This window comes from Heteronotia binoei, chromosome 2 (assembly GCF_032191835.1).
Source record: "Heteronotia binoei isolate CCM8104 ecotype False Entrance Well chromosome 2, APGP_CSIRO_Hbin_v1, whole genome shotgun sequence".
Taxonomy (NCBI): domain Eukaryota; kingdom Metazoa; phylum Chordata; class Lepidosauria; order Squamata; family Gekkonidae; genus Heteronotia; species Heteronotia binoei.
The window spans coordinates 44,252,971-44,275,648 of record NC_083224.1 but is presented as its reverse complement, the minus strand read 5'-3'; the positions used below and the strand labels follow the sequence as shown (position 1 = coordinate 44,275,648).

Here is a 22,678-nt window from a genome sequence, read left to right as displayed (position 1 = left end):
ATTCTTTGGAGGGCTCCCATCCCATCCAAATACTAGCCAGGGCTTCCGCTTCTTAGCTTCTGAGATCTGATGAGATCAGGCTAGCTTGGCCTATCCAGGTGAAGGCTACACAGCTACAGTTGACAGTAGCTACTGTTTGAATTGGAGTCCACCAGAGGTGCAAGGAGAGGGCTCCTGCCATGGAGGGTTGCTGGGTGACCTTGGACCAATCACTGAGGTTCCCTGCAGGTTTTTTTTTGTTTTTTGGAGGGGGTGTCCACAAAATATTGTCCCATTGCTCACTCCCAAATGTTCCTTTTCTCTGCTAAATGTTTTCCCAAACCTGCTTCAGTATGATCTTTCCAGAAAGAATAGGGATCCATGTGGACAAGAAGTTCCCTGCCTACATCCAGCACCACAGGTGATCCCATTCTCCCTTCCCCCACCACCAATGGGCTTTTTCTTTGCTTGCTTACTTCGTTTATACCACAATGGGGACCCCAAGCAGCTTACATTATTTTCATCTCCATTTTATCTTCGCAACAGCCCTGTGGCGTAAATTGGGATGAGAGTAGGTGACTGCTCCAAGATTCCCTCAGAGTGGGGATTTGAACCTTGGCCTCCAAGATCCTAGTCCAATATTTTAACAGCATACTGTCTCTGGCTTTCTTCTTTGAATAGCAGCAGGGATATTGCTATAATGTCATAACATGAGGACTACTATGATTTTTTAAAAAGAAGCTAGCAAAAACACCTTTCTGGTGGGAGGGTGGTCACAAGGAGATATCACAACCCCCTGCAATCTGGGCCTGCTTTGCCTCTATGAATACTTCTGCATTCCCAGCAGCAATGAGACCAATATGGCAAATTATCCCCCTAGGGGGAAACAATATAGTCAAGCACACAGAAAATCATTCCATGCATGCCATAATAGCAGAACTCAGGACCATCTGATGAAACTGACTGCCAATAAATTCAGGATAAGTAAAAGAGGCTGTTTAAGTTGGAACCAGCTTTCACCTCCACATTCACATCAAATGACTCAGTTTGCTTTTGTCTTCTTTCCTTCTCTTGAGTTCTGGAGATAGCAGTGGAGGGGAAATTTGCTCAAAAAAATTTAAGCTCTAGTATTTTACAGTGTGTTAAATTATATTTTGTTTGTTTTTGAAAAGGGAAGCATTCTAGATACTGTTTTAGGTGCTTTTGCAGGTTGCAGAGAGACAGACACCATTTTATCCATGACTACCTTTCAAATAGACCTGCAGCCCATGTTCTAGATGTCATCTGTGGAAGAGTCAACTGCAATGTGGGGGCCAGGAGGGCTCATTTGTATGTGCTGCGACCTTAGTTGAGACACTTAATTCCAGTGCCTGGCTTCATGCTGTACAATTATATCGAGGGAAGTATTAGTCAAGTACAAATTATAAACCCATTCTCTCTTGGAGTGCTGTCAGTCAAACGGTGATTTTCCTAATCAAGCATACTAAAATTAGGGGAGGGGAAGTCATTAAGAAAGATTGGCAGGGTGAAAGTAAGTAACTGCTTTATTTTTACTGCAGCATAGAATCAATGTATAAAGGCTGCATTTAAAACGATGGCTGAGAATATTACCCCCCACACATCTGCACACCCTTAATCAGAATAGTGCTTATTAATTATCTATGGATGGTTAGTGTCAGTTTTGCCTGATGCATTCTGGGAACTGTTGCTCAAGGCTCCCACTCACTCCATTATACTTCTGACTGGGGTCCCAGGTGGTGGCTTGTTTTTTGCCATCCCTCCAAAGTAAACACTTAACAAAGATGCTTGCTGCTTTTGCCATGTTCTTGATGTGACTAGACAGTGATAGTTTCAGGTCAGTAGCCATGTTGGACTGCAGCAGAACAGCTAGATCCGAGTTCAGTAACAGAGAGCTTTGACTCTTGAAAGCTTATACCCTGGACATCTTGTTGGTCTTTGAAGTGTCAGCAAGCGCCTTAAGTGTTTTGAGTCTGAACACCCCCTCTCCATACTTGCTGCCCAAAAACCTTTAACCAGGAAGGCCAATGATCAAGCATGGGAGCATCTGCATTCTTTCTGTCCTCTGCCACTGCACGATAGTTAAGCACTGAAGGGCCATAGTTCCATATGCTCTCAGATTTGCTTCCCTGGTTCAGTACACTGTCATGGTCAGCCAGAGCCAGCCCTAGCCTGTCTGGCATCCCACACAAACTGATAACATCACCAAGTCTCATAGGGGACACCCAATTTGGCACCCTCAGAAGGCTTGCCTAGTTAGGTAATTGCCTAGTTTGTCTAGTGGCAGGGCTAGCCCTGTGGCCAGCAGCATGGAAAACAACAGCCATAGGAAAGAGCTCTCTGTGTGTAGAGCGTAAGTAGATCAGTGACTGCCTTTCTGAGGAGTAGAAGAATGCTTGAGGCCAGTCTTTTAAAGATTTCCACAAGAAAGTCTTGTGGAAATCTTAATCTTCCACACAGTCTTGTTAAGATTTCTACAGTGAGTGCCATTTTTCTGACCCCAGTCTAGGGATGTTAGCCTCCAGGTGGGACCCGAGAATCCCCTGGAATTACAGTTCTGGGTGGGACCTGAGAATCCCCCAGAATTATAGTTCATCTCCAGACTACAGAGATCAGTTCCTCTGGAGAAAATGAATGCTTTGGACTCAATGGCACTGTACCCCTCTGAGGTCCCTGTCCTCCCTAGACTCCATCTCAAAATTTCCAAGAGTTTCCCAATCCAGATTATTTATTTATTTAATAGGTTTATATTCCACCTTTTCCCATTACGGACTCAAGGCAGATCACAACTTATAAAAACAACAATAAAAACCTACATATCAAAGTTAAAACACCAGTTTTAAATTAACAGTAAAAACAATAAATAAAACGCACCACCGGCGGACAGGGCACAGCATATCAATAACCAGTTGCACTGTAAGCATGATGTTACCACAAGGGAGGCCCGCTGCCTCAACCATAGGCCCGGCGGAACAGCTCTATCTTGCAGGCCCTACGAAATGTCAGTAATTCGGGTAGGGCCCGGATCTCCACAGGGAGCTGATTCCACCAGGCAGGGGCCAGGGCTGATTGAGGCAAATCAGACGTCCTTAGGACCAGGGGTGGTCAGGAGGTGTTGCACAGCCAATTGCAACAATCTCTGGGGCATATATGGGAAAGGCGGTCCCTCAGGTATGTTGGTCCCAGACCGCGTAAGGCTTTAAATGTTAGTACCAAAACCTTGAAGCGGATCTGGTATTTAATAGGTAATCAGTGTAGTTGGCGCAGCACTGGCTGAATGCTTGCCTGTAAAGGCAATGCAGTTAACAGCTGTGCTGCCACATTCTGCACTAGCTGGAGTTTTCGGATCAGCTGCAAGGGTAAGCCTGCGTAGAGCGAGTTACAGTAATCCAACCTGGAAGTGACCGTTGCATGGATCACAGTAGCTAAATTCTGGGGGTATAGGTAGGGCGCCAGCCGCCTGGCCTACCAAAGGTGGTGAAAGGCAGATCGAGCAACTACTGTGACCTGGGCCTCCAGGGTAAGTGAGGCATCCAGTATCACTCCCAGACTCCTCACCTTCTGAACCGGCGCAAGAGATGCACTGTCCAGGGTTAGGAGTCAGAGGCCCAACTCTAGTCCCCCACGGCTCAGGTACAGGACCTCCGTCTTGGTTGGATTGAGTTTCAGACGGCTTTGTCACAACCATCCAGCCATGGCTTCCAAAGTCCCGGTCAAATGCTCCAGATTGGTGTCTGAATGGCCGTCCATCAACAGATAGAGCTGGGTGTCATGGGCTTCCGGTTTTGGATTCATGGAGGATTGACGTGCTTCTCAGTGAGGAGCAGCCCAGACCCTCTGTTTTGGGCAGAGAAGGTGTTTCAATGCCTGCTGTCCACATCTTCTTGGCAAGAAGGTGGCTAAGACATGTTTATTAAATTCTGAGGAGATTTACTTTGGCTAACAAGGAATCCCAGTGGGGTTTCTTTTTGGCTTTGAAGAGTCTCTGAAGAAGAATCGCATTCCAACGTCTACAGAGGATATCTGGAGTCATTAAATCGACTTAAATTCATCATGAGCCAAAGCTTCTTTGGGACTAATTCTAAGGGAGTTTGAACGGTGCTTTTGAAGGATCATGTCGTTAAAAGGTAAAAGATCTTTGTCTACTGCTCCAGGACTAAATTAAGATTTATTTGGAAGAAAAATAAAAGGCTGGATACTAATATAAGACACTAAAACGAAGGAGGAGGAGGGGGAAAATTGGAACTGAGAAAATTAAAGTAACGGCTAAAAAAGGAGGAAATTGAAATTGTTATGCATACCTGTGGTCAGCTACTCCCTCCAAACTAGAAGAGGACTGCAGAACAAGATGTCACAGGAAGTGACATCATAGAAATATCATGAGACTTCTTTACCATAGAGAACGAGACTTCGTGGCAAGACAGGGAAGTGGTGGCCATTAAGAGAAGGGAAAAAAATAAGCCTAAGCCTCTCTAGGATCACAATCATAGAGAAACATCGGCAGCCATTATTTGGAAAGTACAATGTTTTAAAAATTAATATCTTGGCTTTGGAGCTTAGGAGGACAGCGATTTTGGGCTTGCCTGAAAGGGTATGTCCTGATCTATAAGTGTACAATTTTAAAGAACTTTGGTGACATCAACTTTGGTGCCTATATTTATAATGGGAAGGCAGTAATGTCAGCTCAAAAGCCAGGGAAACAGATACAGACAAGAGCCAAAACACTAGAAGAAGTTAAAAAATCTGAAAAAAAGAACAAATGGATGCCATGCAGGCAAGACTGGTGAAGGTGATTAAGGAATCTGTAAGTGAAAAAAAAGAGGAAATAGAGGCGGTAATTAATTCAATGAAATTGGGGAAAGCTCCTGGTCCAGATGGATTTACAGCAAAGTATTATAAAGTTTTGAAGGAGACTCTACTTCCAAAGCTTCTGAAATTGATGAACATTATAAGAGCTGAAGGGAAGCTACCTAATACTGGGAAAGAAGCAGTAATCTCATTAATTCCGAAAGAGGACAGAGATGCCACATATGTAAAAAATTTCACAACTCCTGAAGCAGCATTTGAATAACTTTATTAAAGAAGAGCAAGCAGGGTTTCTTCCCAGACGGCAGATTAGAGACAATATCAGAACGGTAATTGATATAATTGAATACTATGATAAGCATCCAGAAAAAGAAGGGGCTTTGTTCTTTGCATATGCAGAGAAAGCTTTTGACAATCTGCATTGGGAATTTATGTTTGCAGTAATGGAGAAATTGAGATTGGGTGAAGACACTGAGCGAATGGTAAAAGCAATATACGCTGACCAACAAGCAAGACTTTGTATTAACGCAGATTTGACAGAGAAAATGGTAATTAGTAAAGGAACAAGGCAAGGATGCCCTCTATCCCCATTGATATTTATAATGACTTTAGAGATATTGCTTATGCAAGTCCAAGAAGATAAGGAGAAAGGGGGTTTGAAATTGAAAGGTTGTTCTTTTAAGTACAGAGCCTTTGCAGATGTTTATAAATGAAAACCTGACTCAAGTTACACCGTTGCTGCTTCAAAAAATTAAGGAATATGGTGAACTGGCAGGCTTTTATGTGAACAAAGAAAAGTCAGAAATTCTGTGTAAAAATATGACAAAGAGCAAACAGGCAGAACTACAAAATTTAACAAATTGTGAAGTAGTTTCTAAAGTAAAATATCTAGGAGTAGAAATCACAACAAAAATATTGATTTATATAAGAATAACTATGAAAAGCTCTGGCGGAAAATTGATGGAGATTTATTAAAATGGAATAGGTTGAACCTGTCTATACTGGGTAGAATATCAGCAATTAAGATGAATGTATTACTAAGAATCATGTTCTTATTCCAAACAATTCCAATAGTGAAAGAAGATAAACAATTTAATAAATGGCGGAGGAAACTTTCAGAATTTATATGGGCTGGCAAGAAACCAATGAAGATCTTGACTGATGCAAAGGAAAGGGGAGGTTTTCAAGTGCCGGATTTAAAATTATACCATGATGCAGTTTGTTTGGTGTGGATAAAGGAATGGATAATGTTATTAAATAAAAAACTATTAACATTAGAAGGCCACGGAAATATTTTTGGTTGGCATGCATATTTGTGCTATGGGAAAAGTAAGGTGGATGGTTTTTCCTCACATCATTATATAAGAAGTAATTTGTTAAAAACTTGGTTGAAATACAAGAAATATGGTGATGAGAGGAAACCGCTTTGGATTGTGCCGAAAGAAGTAATAAAATTATACTCTGATATTCAGGAAGAAAAACGGATAACATACAAACAATTGCTAAAATACAAGGTGGCAAGGTGGAATTAAAATCAGTGGAAGAATTGGATTATAAATATAATTGGTTTCAATTGCAACAAATTAAAAGTCTGCTTGAACAATATATTAGAAATGATGGCATAAGAAAAGATCAAACTGGACTGGAAAGAATGCTGTTTGGTGAAAATGAAAAAATGATTTCGAAGGTATATAAACTATTATTGAAATGGTCTACAAAGGATGAAGTGATTAAATCTCAAATGATAAAGTGGGCAATTAACGTAAATAAAGACGTTCAGAAGGAACAATGGGAATATCTATGGAAGAACTCTATGAAAATATCAACATGTAATAACATCAAAGAAAATTGTTTTAAAATGTTATAAAGATGGTATATGACTCCTAAGAAACTGTCAAAAACGAACAGTCAGATGTCTGATCGATGTTGGAAATGTAAAAAACATGAAGGGTCTTTTTATCACATGTGGTGGACCTGTGAAAAGGCTATACAATTTTGGCAAATGATACCGCAAGAAATTACAAAGATTTTGGGTTACAATATAAAGAAGGCACCAGGAATCTTTTCGTTGGGATTACAAATGGAAAATTTTTCAAAACAAGACAGAACATTACTTTGGTATATGCTTTCAGCTGCATGGACATTATATGCGCAGTTGTGGAAGCAAAACAAAATACCAGAAAAATGGGACTGGATTATGAAAATTATGCATTGGAGCGAAATGGACAAGCTTACTAGAATATTAAAAGAACTCAACATAGATAAATTTAACAAGGAATGGGAGAAATTTCAAAAATATGTTGAAAAACAGTGGAAGGTGAAAGGACACTTGGTGATTTTTAATAATGGTTAATCTTTTTTAAGTGAAATGCTACTAAGTGTTAGTTAATTATAGAAATATATAATGTTTTTCATTTATAAGGTTTGGGACCAATGGATTACAATTAAGATAGGCAATGTTAAGAATTAAGTATAATAATACTATAAATGGATTATTAATTAAGGTAGATAATAATAGTAGTAAGTAAATTTGCTCTTATTTGTATCTTATTATAGTTATAAGTTCTTTTTAAAAAATAGGTTTTTAAAAAGGTTAATATTATCTTTTATTCTTTCTATATTTTAAGTAGAATGCACCAGGGAAGTCACAGAAAGGGGGGAAGGAGATGGGAAATGTGATGCAATATTCTGATGTTTATTTTTGGATAGTAATTGATTAATGTTGCTGAATAATAAAAAAATTGTTTTACTTAAAAAACAGAGCATATTGGTGACAACCCAACCCAAAACCTCAAGCAATCTGGGCAAGGGGGCGCATATAGGTGTTAAACATCATTGGTGAGAGAATAGCTCCTTGTGGTACCCCACACCCTAGTGAGTGTCGCAAGGAGGTCTGCTCACCAAGGGCCACTCTTTGTCCCCAACCACGGAGAAAGGAGGAAAACCACTGTAAGGCAATCCCCTGGACTCCTATGTCGGCAAGGCGGTAGGTCATTAGATCGTAGTTGACTGTGTCAAATGCTGCTGAAAGATCTAGCAGTAGTAGCAGCGCTGACCCGCCTTGATCCAGATGCCTTCTGCAGTCATCTGTGAGGGCAACCAAGACAGTCTCCGTGCCATGCCCAGGGCGAAAGCCGGACTGGAAAGGGTCGAGGATAAAGGTGTCCTTCAGGAAAGCTTTACATCCTCATTCCTGGCTGACAGCCAGGGGGACCTGGCAACCCTATCCCAGTCTGTTATATCTTTGTGGGGGGGGGGGCGCTTCAGTGTAATATGGGAATCTGTGTGTTGTTTTGACTGTAGGTTTGAAAATGACTATCCGGCTACCACTGAAAGGTGATAATCAATGTTAACTTTTGTAGAAGTCGGATGGGTACTCATTACAATTAGAACTTTCCAGCACAGCAGAACTGAAAATCTTTCGATTTACAGTTCCTGTTGTAAGATAACGGCTATGCAAAGCTGCTTCAGTGTTTCTGCGTTAATTAAAGCTGTTTTATCAGCAGTGCAATGTAGCAAATAATTACAAGGAACAAAACTATTAAAATCATGCCTTCTAACAGTAAAGTGACTAGCTCTTTTTGTGGTTATGAAAGCCACCACATCACCAGGCTACTCACGGACAAGGTAAAGGCTTCTACCTATCTGGGGAGGGAGTGACTTCTCAGGTAATGTAGAAAAACATGACTCTTTAAACAAAAAAAAGTGAGATATAAAAAGTGAGATATAAAAACTACTTAAAACGAAACTGGTTGCCAGTGCATATAAGCCTACTGGATAGGGAGGTGCAGCTTGGCAGTGGACAGGATTGCACACGCACAGGCATCTCCCGTATGGCAACTGGTGCTGGTGGTTCACACAATCCAGTCTGATAAAATTGCCGGTGGGTGACTGACACTAATAGCCAACTTTTTTGACTTAACTGCTTTTGGTTTTGTAGATAGCATTTCTTAATGCCTGCCTAGAAGTTGGCCCAAAAAGTTTACATGAAAGTTGACTAGATTCCACCTCTGCTAGCTAGGCACTAATAGTCATTAGTGGCTATTAGCCACAAGGTATAGATGGAACACTCTGTCTGAGGCAGTGATGTTCTGTATTCTTGGTGCTTGTGGGGCAACAGTGGGAAGGTTTCTAGAGTTCTGGTCCTGCTGGTGGACCTCCTTGGGTTTTGGCCACTGTGTGAAACAAAATGTTGGACTGGATGGGCCATTGGCCTGATCCAGCATGGCTTCTCTTATGTTCTTAAAGCAGAATTTTCATCCTTGTAAGGTGTCATAGGTTAATAATTTATGTCAGTCTGGAGACTCTTGTGTGAGCTCATACATCATCAAGTGCCTTGCTGCACAAGATCAGTTAGTAGCCTTGGGCTTCCAGCGGCCACAACCATCTCCTTTCTTTGCCTTGTTGATTTGGTGAAGTAGAGCAGAGAATTGTCCCTTTACACATGATGAATCGGAAAGGCTGTCTGCTGCGCCACCCGTTCCAGTGAGCCACCAAGGTAGAAAATGTGCAAGAAACCTATGTCATCCTTTTATAATGGTTACAGTGCTATGATGGTTTCTCCTTTCAAGACAGAATAGGTCTGGTAGTTATTCTGAAATAGAAGGTGTGGGGGGGGGACAAATATTAGGTGTTTGGAGGCCTTTTTTTGTTGTTGTTGGATATTGTAACTCTGTATCCACGAGGATTTGGGAGGGAAAGGGTTAAGAGAATTTCTTTCTCACTGGGATACACATGGAAGTTGGCCCCACCCTCTCATCTGTTAGATGTTGAGCCTCTTTGGCTGTTATTGCCTTCTGTTTTATCTCATATAAGACCTCCCTTCTCTCCCTTGCCTGGGCTTGGAGCTGCAGCAAGTTAACTTTTAGAAGCTAATCAGTTCACAATAGATTATTAACTATAGCACCTACATTAATATGTCATGTAAGATGTGCTTCTATTTTTGTTAGTAAAAATTTCTTTCTCTTGTTAGCATTGGAGCATGATCATCTTTGTAATTTTTTTGAACAGCATTTCCCCCCTAACCAGGAAATGTGGAAAATCAGGGATACTGCAGAAAAGCTTCTGTGCTTGCAAAGCAAATGATGATTGCTTTGGCTACATTTTCTTTTCTTTGGGGCAATCATTACAATGTGTGGGATCCCATATTTTTGGGAGGACATTACATTTTCCCAGTAGAAAGGACAACCCTTCTCTCTCACACCATGCTTGTGGCTATTCTGAATACAGCTTCTAGGATGTATCACAATTTCTGAACAGAACGAAGATAGTTTCGGGGGGGGGGGGTAGCAGGAGAACAGCTAGATTTGAGTCCTGTAGCACCTTAGAGATCAACAAGATTTCCAAGGGATAAGTTTCAAGGGTCAAAGCTGCCTTTGTCAGATTATCTGATGAAAGGCACTTTGATTCTTGAAAGCTGACACCCCAGAAATCTTGTTGGTCTCCTAAGGTGATACTGGACTCAAATCCAGTTAAACAGAATGAGGTCTTGCAACGTAGTAATGGCCACAGGAATGAATAGCTTTGAAAGGGAATCAGATAGACTTATCCTCCGTGAATCTATCAATGGCTACTAGCTATGGTGACTGAGGGGGACCTCCACATTAGAGGCAGTAAGACTCTGAATTCCAGTGCCAGGAGGCAACATCTGGGAAAGGCTTTTGGCTCTATGCCCTGTTGCTAGCCATCCAGAGGAACTGGTTGGCTACTGTGTGAGGCAGAACGCTGGACTAGATGGACCATTGGTCTAATCCAGCAGGGCTCTTCATTTTACGTTCTTAATGTAGTCCTGTACAGACTAACTGAAATCCATAGGCTTATACTAGAAAAACTGCATTGGATTGCATTGCTGGATACCAGGGCCAGTTTGATGTAGTGGTTAAGTGCATGGATTCTTATCTGGGAGGTTTGATTCCCCACTCCTCCACTTGCAGCTGCTGGAATGGCCTTGGGTCAGCCATAGCTCTTACAGAGCTGTCTTTGAAAGGGCAATTTCTGGGAGAGCTCTCTCAGCCCCACCTACCTCACAGGGTGTCTGTTGCTAGGGACGAAGGTAAAGGAGATTGTGAGCCACTCTGAGATTCAGAGTAAAGGGCAGGATATAAATCCAATATATTTTTCCTCCTCTTCCTCGATGCTCTAGTGATAAGTGATACAATTCTTTCCCCTCTACCTTCTAGTATTTTGGGTAGTTTGAAAAAGAGTTCCTGTTTGTCGAAGCATAATGAAAATATAATTTACATTTATTATCTGAGTACTCCATAGTGGCAGCACTCAAGTGCCAGGATGCTCGCGTAGGTCTTTTAAAAAAGAACAAACTGGGCGAACACCATTGAGGAGTTCCTATCCCCTGTGAAAATTATTTTATTTTATTTAAAACATGTTAAAGCTGCTTTTGCTTCCCAGTTGAGGGTCCCCAAGTCAGTGAACTATCAAATGTTCTCAGTTGTGTGTTTGTGTCAACACCAACACAGAAATGCATACACAAGAAAGGAAGGTCAATGATGGAACACCAAACAAACCAGAGAAATCAGAACTTTTTTTGAGCAAGAATGCAGTTCTGGTTGGCTTGGTGTCAGGGAGTGTGGCCTAATATGCAACTGAGTCCCTGCTGAGAGAAATTATCACTTGCTGGCTGATCAGTGGGAGGAGGGGACAGATGAATCTCCCAAGAGAGGATGCTACATAGTTTTGGTGTCAGTGTTGGACTTGGATTGGGGATACTGATTTGGGATCAAATCCTTTCTGAGATGGAAAGCTTTTTGGATGATCTTGGGCCAAGCATATACACAAGACTGTTATGAAGATACAAGCAGAACCTCAGGAGCGATCCTTTGGGCTTCTTACAGGATGAGGGTGATCCAAATTTAATTAATGGAATTACTCATGCCATTTCATGAACCCTTTACTTAATTTGTAAGGCTGTTCACACTTTCTTCATCAAATGCTACAACTCATGTTTCCTTTGCTTTGTGTTCAGCTTGCACATATTACTTCTTCTGAGCTTAATAAACAGACGGTGATTTTTCTTTCAAAATACTATTGTCGTCTTGACTGCAAGGACAAATTCCACAGGGGGTAGCTGTGTTAGTCTCCTGAATCCAAAATAACAGGGTCTTGTTGCATCTTAAAGACATGCAAATTGAAATCTCGGTGACTTCTTTAATTGTTCATGTGCTTAGGATCATGCTGTAGGTGTATGTCCTGTTATCTGCCTTTGATTATGAGGATTCTGAATTTCCTTTTCCCTTTTTTCCTTCTTAGATTCTCAAAGAGTTCTACCGGACTGATTGCCCACCCCTCTGTCATAGAAAAACTGTCTCCTGACAGAATTAAGTAAGTAATCTCTTCCTCTTTGAATGCAGCCAGCCAGTTCAAAATGCCCAGAACTTTAGGAGCCTTCCTTCTCAGTATGATGACAGTGGTTTTTAAACAGCAAGTTGTAAGTCACTCGATACACAGCAAAGTTTGTGTTTTCATTGAAACTCCAAATGTTGCTGTGGTTTGTGTTAGTAGCGTGTGTAAGTCTGGATGCTTGAGAAACATGTCACTTATGAATCAAACCCCTTGTTTAAGGAGAATTGGAAACCACCTGGGGTTTAGCTGTGCTTCAGAAATTTCACAGAAGCATTGAAAAGAGGATGTGAAGACACTCACACATCTTTTTGTAGCTTCTGGATGACCTTCAAAGCCAAATGATTGTGTTTTCACTTTATCTGCTTCCCTTTAACAAACCAATTTAGATGCACTATATTTGTTGAGCTAGAACTTGGCAGCCACCTGAAGGTGTATTCAAGCTTGTATTTGTGGGGGAGGGGTGGAATGTGAGAAATACAAAGCCAAAAAGGTGGTCTGAAGTGTTTGCATCAACTTTTATTGTGGAAATATGAGAATTCTGTAATCGTATATTGTTGGTTGTGAAGGTTCAGGACCTTCGTATAATGCCAGTCTCTCTCTACTGCTATTTGGATCTCTAAGAAGGAAGGGACATCGCGGAACTACCTGATTTAAATATTTGAAATGATGGAGGATGTATAAGAGTGTGATATGTATCACAATATAAGACTTTGGACTGTCCGGTATTCCTCTTAAAACAAGTGCAGTTTAGTAGACAAAGGACTGAGTTTGCATGCAACAGACCAAGTAGGGATGTAACTGCCAGGGGATAGTGCTGCCATCTCAGGTTGGGAAGCTCCTGGAGATTTGGGATTGGAGCCTGGGGAGGACAAGGACCTTAGTGGGGCACAGTGCAAAAGAGCCCAACTTCCAAAGCAGCTATTTTCTTCAGGGGAACTGATCTCTGTAGTCTGGAGAGAAGCTATAATTCCAGGAAATTCCCAGGCTCTGCCTGGATGCTGACCAAGTCTTCATTATGCAACCCACATTTCCTCAGCCTTAGCTCTGTACCTGCAAAATGGCAGCAACCATTATCTGCTTCACAGCTTTGTTGCATGACTGAGATTTAAAAATTATAAATTGCTTTGCCAGGGCTGGCCCTAGACTGTCTGGCACCCCAAGCAAGGCTAACTTTCTGATGCTCCCTCTGCACTGATAACGTCACCAAGTCACACGGGGGCACCCAATTCATCACCCCCAGAAGGCCAGCACCCTAGGCAGTCACCTAGTTTGCCTAGTGGCAAGGCCAGCCCTGTGCTTCACACAAACAAAAATGTTAGATCAGTAGTTATAATCATTAAAAAGCAAAACAGATGCAATACTGAAGGAAACCATGACTGGATCTTCCTGGTGTCTCTGAAATCTATTTGGATTGGGGTTGATGGAAAAGTGGAAAAGGGTTTTAACCCTACTTCTCCCTAATGTGGTTCTGTCAAATGAAACTGATCCCTGTGCTACTGGTAGCTCTGAAAATGAAAAGGCACCCTTTCCTTTCCAGTTTTTTTTTTCTTCCTCAGCTGCCAGCTGCATGAGGAGGGGTCAACCCACAAAACTGCATGAGAGAAAAAAAAGTTAAATTCTCCTCTGCTTCCCTCAGGCTTGATCTAAACTGGGAGCACACATGACTACTATTGCTATCTTCAAAAGTGCTGGGGAGGTGAGACCTTGCTGTGCTTAGTCATAATGTTCAGTGTGCTTAAAGGTATGAGTCACAATTTGAGGAACACATTTCTTGTTTAAGGAGGGTTTTTTATAAATAGGTAAAAGTTTCGAGGGGGGAACTGTTTTATTCAGGCTGTTACCAGCTCCTAGGCAATTTAGGGTTGCCAGTTCTTCCTGGGGGTTGAAGGGGTTAGGGTTGCCAGCTCCAGGTCAAGGAGTCCTAGAGATTTGGGATGGAGCCTGGGGAGGCCAGGGACTTCAGTGGTTACAGTGCCATAGAGTCCACCCTCCAAAGCATCCATTTTCTCCAAGTCTGGAGGTGAGGTGTAATTCCAGGGGATCCCTAGGTCTCATTGGAGGCTGGCACCTAGGCTTCCCAACCCTCCCGCCCTGGGGGGGGACCCCAGGATTTCCACCCTCTTCCCCCGCTCCCCCAAAAATGGAAGCGGGGGGAGAGGGGGGAAACGGCGCCGAGCCGCCAGATCCTGGAGCCGGCGAGGCCGCTGCGCCGCTGCCGCCCCCTCCCCGCCCACCGCAGTTTCTCCTCCGGGATGGGCCCAGGCTGAGCCCATCTCGGAGGAGCAGCCAAGAGGCGGCAGCAGCGCAGGGGAGGGCGAGGCAGGCCAGGAGCATGGCGAGCCGCGAATCCGGGCCCTTCTAGGACCCGGACTTGCGGCTCGCCACGCTCCCGGCCCGCCTCCACCCCCCCCTCCGCTTCCATCCCAGAGGTGGAGCGGGCGAGGCCGCCGTGCCGCTGCCGCCTCTGCTCGCCGTGGCTGCTCCTCCGAGATGGGCTCAGGCTGAGCCCATCTTGTAGGAGCAGCCACGGCGAGCGGAGAAGAGGCCGCCGCGCCGCTGCCGCCTCTACTCTGCTCACCGTGGCTGCTCCTACAAGATGGGCTCAGGCTGAGCCCATCTCAGAGGAGCAGCCACGGCGAGCGGAGCAGAGGCGGCAGCTGCGGGGCGGCTCGCCAGGCTCCCCGGCGCTGTTTCCCCCCTCCCCCCTAGCTCCACCCCAGTGTCTCCTGGCTCCGCCCCCAAAGTCTCCCGGCTTCACCCCCAAAGTCCCCAGATACTTCTGGGGTTGGATTTGGCAACCCTACTGGCATCCCTTGTGGGTTTTTTGACCTGGTAATAGAACTACAAAAATTTCTGTTAACTGATTATGGGGAAATAATTGACTCTTGCCCCCTTTCCATTAGAAGCCCCTTGAAGAAAAGTGGCAGCCTCAGCTAGGAGGGTTGGCCATGACCCTACTTCCGGTTCTGTGGTTCATGGGGTAGAGAGAGTAGAGAAGTTAGAAATCACCTTAGAAGAGGCCTCTGCAGTTCTCTTCCCTCAAGTCTCAACCAGTCTGAACTTGCCTGCATTTCTAATCCAGTTGCAGCCGTCTGATGCTCTGTCTAATCAGTTGGAAAGACTCTGCTGAAAACGCTGCCGGCTTTTGATTGCACTCCATTTCACCTTGGCACGGGGGAGGGGGGCAGGTGGGGAGGGACTGCGCTGAGGAGAAAATTCTATTGTGTCAAATATTCATGTCAAACCTCCTCACAGGAAACCAGGTGTGAAATCAATTGCGAGCAGATTTAAACAAATGGAAGGTGGGTTTTGCAAACGTTCCAGTCAATCTAATACGGTTCCATTTTATAACACGTGACTCACAATGTATGAAGAATGTAAAGCACAAATGACACAAGATAGGGGGAAGAGGGAGTGGGAAGTGTGTAGGCCAAGCTCTGTATAGTTCAAGGCTAGCTGCTGAAATGGTTGTGGAGGTTGCTGGTGCAATTAAGATCATCTCAACAACAAGTGGATTCAAATGTTATAGCTCTCATGTGGAATTCAGAGAAGTCTCTGTAGTATGGAAGTCTTCTTTACAGTGGGGTTTGGTGGGGAACCTAGCTGTGTGGGGCCTGGCAGAATAGCCTTAGTGTCTATGCTTTTGCATAGGTGCAACAGTTAGAGTTGCCAACCTCCAGGTGGTAGCTGGAGATGATTATGATAAATCTCCAGGAGAGAGAGATCAGTTCACTTGGAGAAAATGATCACTTTGGAAGGTAGACTGTATGGCATTCTATCCCACCCAAGTCCCTCCCCTCCCTAAGCTCCCCCCTCTTTTGTCCCCATCCCCTCAAATATCCAGATATTTCCCAACCTGGAGCTGGCAGCCCTAACAGAGGAAAAGGGGAGGAATAGGTGGTGAAGGAAGCAGCAGACAACAGAGGAATGGATGTGTGGGGATGCCAGTCCCACACGCTTCAGCGTTGCTTCCACCATGTCAAGGGCACATTTTCATACACTTGTCTGGAATGTGGCTCCCTCCTATTCCTGCCTCCACTTCATAAGAAGGGTTGCTAGCTCTGGGTTGGAAAATATCTGGAGATTTTGGGGGTGTGGCTGAGGAGGGCGAGGTTTATGGAAGGGAGGGACTTCCATGGGATATAGTGCCAGCTTTCAAAATGGCCGTTTTTTCCAGGTGAACTGATATCTGTCTCCTGGAGATCAGTTATAATAGCAGGAGATATTCAACTGCCACCTGGAGGTTGGCAATTGTAATCACAGGTCAACAGGAGAAACAATGAAGGGGGTTTGTCAGCATTGGGCTAATGTGACAAAAGTAATGCTGTGACCCTTCCCTCACCCCCAAATTTCTCCCTTAGTCTAAAAGCAGGTTTTGATTTGTTGACTGGAATCTTCTTCTGCGTGTAAGCAATGGCTAACTAGAATAGGAGCTCTTGATTCACTGACCATATAAATGATTCAGCAGTAATAGGGTGGTGATTATCTCAGGAGGGAGGAGTTTATAATTCTTCAGAGAAACTGACAAGCCGGTTCACATTTCACTCAGTGAGGGGGTGTGTGAAGCCCTTTGGCCTGCTGCCAGTTGTTGGGACTTGCAGAAAAACCCACACAACATACACACATGACACAGAATGTTGTTTTCCTTCAGCGGCTGACAAGGTGGCAGGCGGGAACTGGTCTTGGCTTCATACACATGGTGGAAAGGAGTACTAGGACCAATCCATTACCTGTCCCAGCTGCTGAGAAAAAGCAATCTGCTGCTCCCTCTCAGCAGCCAAGCAAAATGATATTAGGATACGAGGCAGCAACCGCAGCAAGAACTGAATTCCACAAATGCCCTCATTGAAGAGGATAAAATTATACCATTAATTTGTCTAGACCCTAGATCATAATAAAGCATAACATGCAATCATCAGCACCATACAATCAATTTTCGCTTAGCATTCAGACCACAACAAAATCCCATTAGGATTTTTACCATAACATTTTAAACTGATTGTGGTTTCTGGATATTTTTTCAAGGGCTGCCCACATAGAGAGAGTAATAAAGTCAGTTGATGTTACCAAGGCTGGTATAACTGTGGCTGGATTGAGTTTCTTAATAGCAATCAAGCAAGCAAGACTACTGTTACCTCTTTTCTCACCAGTGATTTATCTCAGCTGGCCCTTGACTCAGTTTTTGGATTTAGCATTGGAATTACTCTTGTTTTGTTCCACAGACAGCAGAGTTAATTGTGCCTGTACTCTTTGGTGTCCTAAAATGCTTCCTTTTTTGCTCTTGTGTTCTATTTTTCTGTACCCAGAGCCCTGAAAACACATGGGAGGGGAAAGGCCAAGCAAGACGTTGTCAGTAGGGAAGTGTGCCCCCCCCGCCATGGTTTGCTTTAGTTGTCAAAATTGCTATTCTTATATTACAGCTGTTACTTGTGTTTTGTTTTCTTTACAGTAATGAAGAGGCTTCAAGGAGCCAGTGAGGTGTCATGGTTAAGAGCAGACTCTAATCTGGAGAACTGTGTTTGATTCCACACTTCTTCACATGCAGCCTGCTGTGTGACCTTGGGCAGTCACAGTTCTCTCAAACTCTCTCAGCCCCACCTGCTTCACAAGGTGCTTGTTGTGGGGAGAGGAAGGGAAAGGCGATTGCAAGCTGCTTTGAGACTCCTTAAGGCAGAGAAAAGCAGAGTGTGAAAACCAGCTCTTCTTTTTCATTACATTTGCATGCATGCATGCATGCACACACTTCCCAGTTGCAATGACTTGCTGGGATTATACTTCCCGGAGGGTCCTTTCTGGCAGCTTTCAGATAGATAGCAGAAATGGTTCCCATTTTTAGAGGCAATTAAAATTCTCACTGGGATAATAGGCTGCCAAAAGCTTGCCTCAGTCTAAGAAGGATGGTCATGAACATAAATAATTTATTAAAAAAGGAATTCTCTTAGGGGTCCACTCATGCCCACTGAAAATAGGAGTGGAGTTGGAGTATAGTTGAAAACCAAACAAGAAGTGTAGAGGAACAAAACCTGCTGCACTATGGAGCTTGGAACATTCCCCCACCTCCACCTCAGATCCGATATTTTAAAAATGCTTTGGACACCAGCTGAGAGCACGCTGAGATATGGTGTGGTAAAAGATAGCGTTCAGTGCTGTCAGTGCTTTCCACTTTTTTTAAAAAAAATAGATTTCTTTTTAAATAGATTTTTAAAAATAGATTTCCTTCTCTCATTTTCTTCATGAATGAAAGCTAGTTTGTATAGCTGCTTACAAAAGTACATTAAAGACAGAGGAATCTGCCATTCTTTTTCCTCACTGATCTCTTAGGTCTCATCCAGTTTTGCCCATGCATCCACACAGTATGGCAGATGCTGTATACTGCAGGGGTACATATGCTTGGCTTTTGCCTCCCCAGCCTACCAAACTTGTAGCACGGCACCGTCAAACTGGCATGCTACAGTGTGCAAAGAAATATTTGAGCGTAAAGGCATGGGAGAAAATGCAATGGTAAGCAAACGGGATCTGCTGTACTTATAGAGAATCAAATCAAAGCACTGCCTACAAGCCAGAGATTGGTGAAATACTTTGGGAAGACCAGTCTGTTAGCACAGACCTCTCTGATCCAAGATAGTTACATGACACTGCTGATTGGTAAATGACCCTGTCACATAGTTGCCTAGTTCTCACCTGCTCCTCCCCCCAAAAAACTACTTAATTTTTTTAAATTTAAATTGGTACTTATAAAAGTGTTCACTTATAAAACTGACATCCTGAGCTGTTTCATTATACTAGATCTCTAATTCCTTTATAAAAATGACTTCCTGAACATTTCTGTTTGGTATCTAATATTACTAGCTACTGTTATTATTTGTTTTAAGTTTTGATTTGGTATAACTGCCATGGTACTCATGGTACCATGTGTTCAGTTTGAGTTTTGATTAGTGAACTTTGATTCCACATCCCTGCTTCTCTAAGAAGTGCCCGCTTGTCTAGCACTTGGATGTAATTCTCTGAGAAGTAAGCGTACTCCAAAATGCTAAGTCAGGCAAAATCCTGAACTCTGCATGGACGTGTAGCCAAAATAGTTGCTCTCCCAGACATAGTGATTATGGAACTAAATGGGCCATATGTTCATACTTGTCAGGTTTTGAAAGTCCAAAGGGAGGAGATCTAAATTCCTTCCTGTGACCTTGAATCCCTGTCTCAGACCAGTCTCTCCTAACTGAAAGTAAAACTAAGACTTTCAAGAACCAAGTTTTAAAATGTGCTCACCTTCAAATCAATTTTTTAAATATATATTAAAATGCAAAAATGATTTATAATTCAAAGCATAGCAGTAGTTTGCTTTTATAACAGTATAGAATAAATTCTAAACCAGATTGAAGCCAGCAAGATTACAAATCTGAGCTAGGTAGCATCTCAGGTTTAGCGAAGTTTACCATAACTCATAACACAGCTGAGGTCATGCAGGGAATTCTGCTTTGCTCCAGCAGTTCAGGTCCTGTAACATATATTTATTATTCAAGTTTGCAAAGGAATAGTTTTTCAATGTATAACAGTTTGCAACTTGAGTGTTGCAAACTTTAACTTCATTGTCAAATACACTTCAGAAAACCCAAGCAAAGTGGAAAATGGGGAAATGCACTTAATTTTTTTTTAAATGTGCCAGAATAAGATAGTTGGTCAGCCTTCACATTAGGCAAGACAATAAGTGGGATTCATAGCTTTTTTAAATGTCAGAAATTCCTGATTGCACTAATAATGATGGTAAAATGTAGGTCTTTTTATATAACTTTAAAAAGAAGATTTAATGTTAGCAACCATTTTTATCAGGAGAGTTGTAGTGTATTTACATAACAAAATCTACATAAAAAGAGTGCATGGTAGGTACACAGAATTATAGCATCTTTCAGGCCCTCTTGCGTAAGATAGGAATTGAGGTTTCTGTGCTCTAGCAGTTCCAGAAGGTAGTGTTGGGTGACAGCTGCTCTGCTTCTAGGCATTTACGCCTCTCACGCTGTGTTTCAAAAACACTTTGGTGGTCTGGATTCTGTGGGGAAGCAAACTAAAATTGTTTTAATAATAAAGTCAGAAAATAGGATGCAAAAATTGTGTTCTACTGGCTACAATGAAGACGGTTGCACCAGTTGGCTGAACTGGAGTAGTGGCATGGAACATTCACTTGCAGAGGAAGCTAGACAGTTTGCACAGAGCTCAGAGAGAGCAGAGAAGAAGTGCTACAAGGGTGAGGTTTGGCTTTCTAAGCAGCTGGGGAAGTTGCTGAGAATTTCTGAGTTTGTGTGACTGTGTGATTGCTGAAAATTCTGAGTTTGTGGTTGCTGGGGAACTGCTGTTTGTTTAGTTTGAGTGGGCTGAAGGTGATTGTTGCGGTTTGATTAGGAGTAGCTATGTTCCGGGGGCAGACTGAGGCCCCACCCTCTTTGCATTATTAAGCTGTGCCTTGCCAGAGGCACGAGCTGAAGGGCGAGAGCTAAAGGGCTCTTGGCCTATGGCTCTTAGCCTGGGGACTATGTAAGGATCAGGAACCCAGATCCCTATTTTCCTTGTGTTCCCAATAAGGTAAGTAGACCCTCCAGAAGGAGAGCCACATAAACAAACAGGATTTAAAAGGGGACTGTATATTTTGAAAAATGCTATCATGAAGGTAGAATGCCAACAGGGGGGTGGGGGCTTTCCAGTGTTTTGCACTGAGTGTCACAGGTATGACTGTCTGCCCACAGGACAGAAGTCTTGGGTGTGTGCTCAATGCAAGGAGCTCCTGGTCCTCAGGGAACAAGTTCGTATCCTTGAGGCCAAGGTGACTGACCTGGAGAAGCAGAGACAGTCAGTTAGGCACTCAGAGAAGACTCTTGGGGATGTATTAGATGAGCCCCATTCTGAATGTGGCAGCCTTGTTGCTGCCGGGGAGCATGAGGGTCGAGAGGAAACAGGGCACCGGGCTGAGGATAAGGGGAATGCGCCCTCAGTAGGGACCTCTTCTTCAGTTGGTGAGCGGGTATCCTTTCGCGCCAAGGAACCATCTCTGGGCAGGGAGAGAGGGGAGGGTCTTGGTAGTTGGTGATTTGATCCTTAGGCAAGTAGACAGCTGGGTGGCAAAACCACGTACTGACCATATGGTGACTTGCCTGCCTGTTGTGAAGGTAGCGGACATTACATGTGTTGTAGATAGGCTGATAGACAGTGCTGGGGAGGAGCCAGTGGTCGTGGTGCATGTTGGCACCAACAATGTGGGGAAATGCAGTCGTGAGGTCCTGGAGGAAAAATTTAGGCTGCTAGGCAGGACACTTAAGGTCAGGACCTCCAAGGTAGTCTTCTCAGAAGTGCTACCTGTTCCACGTGCAGGGCTGGAGAAATTAGAAGTCTCAATGTGTGGATGAGATGATGGTGTAAGGAGGAAGGCTTTAAGTTTGTTAGGCACTGGGATGCTTTCTGGAACAAGTGGGAGCTGTACAAAAGAGACTGTCTCCACTTGTCCCCAGATGGAACCAAGCTGCTGGTGCTTAAAATCAAAAAGGTGGCAGAGCAGTTTTTAAACTAAATCTTGGGGGAAAGCCGACAGGAGATGAAATGTCTCTGGTTCAGGAGGACTCATCTCAAAGAGATGAAGGGTTAGCTGTTACTTTTCTACCGAGTAATGGATCAGAGTTGTCCACTGAGATGGTGACAAACGGTATGGGCTGCCTGCCAAAGTTTCGAGGCTAATGTAGGGTTGCCAGATTTTTTTTAAAAATGCTGGATGCTCTGAGGATCTACCCCTTTCTCATAGGGTACCCCAAAGCATGCTTGTTCTCTGGTAATTGCTCCCAGGCCAAGCGTGAAGCAGCAGCAATGACTGCTGTTTCATACTGCATGCAGCCTCCAATGCGAATTGCGCTGTTTGCCCTGCCAAGAGCACCAAGACTTGGTGCAAAGCAGCAGCAGTTCAGGTGCCGTTTCTTGCTGGACACTGCCTCCTCCTGGGGCAAACAGTGGAACTCTGTTTTTCTAGGCAAGAGCACCTAGCCCAAGCTCAAAGCATTAGTGGGTTGGGCTGCCTCGGCGTTGCCAGTTGACCTGGACAGTCCAGTGTTCTGACTGACTGTTTGGGGAAAACAATGAAAAAATACTAGAAATTTCAATGTGAAAATACCAGACTGTCTGGGTTAGTACCAGACACCAGGCAACCATAAGCTACTGAGTGAGAAATCCAAGAAAAGTAGGAGAATAAGGTTTTTAGGGAAGTACAGAAGAGACTGGGAAGTGAAGCACAAAGGGCCTAGTTATTGAGAAAGCTCGGAAGACCTCTATAAGGTCAGTGTGGAGGTTTCAGCTATGGAAGGGAAAAGAACACTAAGGGCAAACAACATGGAAGGGGAGGAGGATGAAAAGCAGGCTTGCTTGTCACAGCAGCAGCTGCTTGCCTGGTTTTGGGGCAGGGTGGGTCAAGTGTGGGGGGCAGCGCCCAGGCAATCACCCTCTCCCCCAGGGCTTTTCCTGGTGGCCTTAATGGCCAATCCATATGTGT

General features: G+C 43.6%; 1 protein-coding gene across 2 annotated transcripts in view; it reads left to right on the top strand.

Moving 5' to 3' along the window:
* The window catches only part of SRC (SRC proto-oncogene, non-receptor tyrosine kinase), a 130,644-nt gene that overhangs the window by 45,696 nt on the left and 62,270 nt on the right, over positions 1-22,678 (top strand). For both annotated transcript variants that reach the window (XM_060230906.1, XM_060230905.1), the window contains exon 2: positions 12,067-12,138. The gene's annotated coding sequence lies outside the window, so the exon portion shown is untranslated. The remainder of the gene's footprint in view (positions 1-12,066; positions 12,139-22,678) is intronic.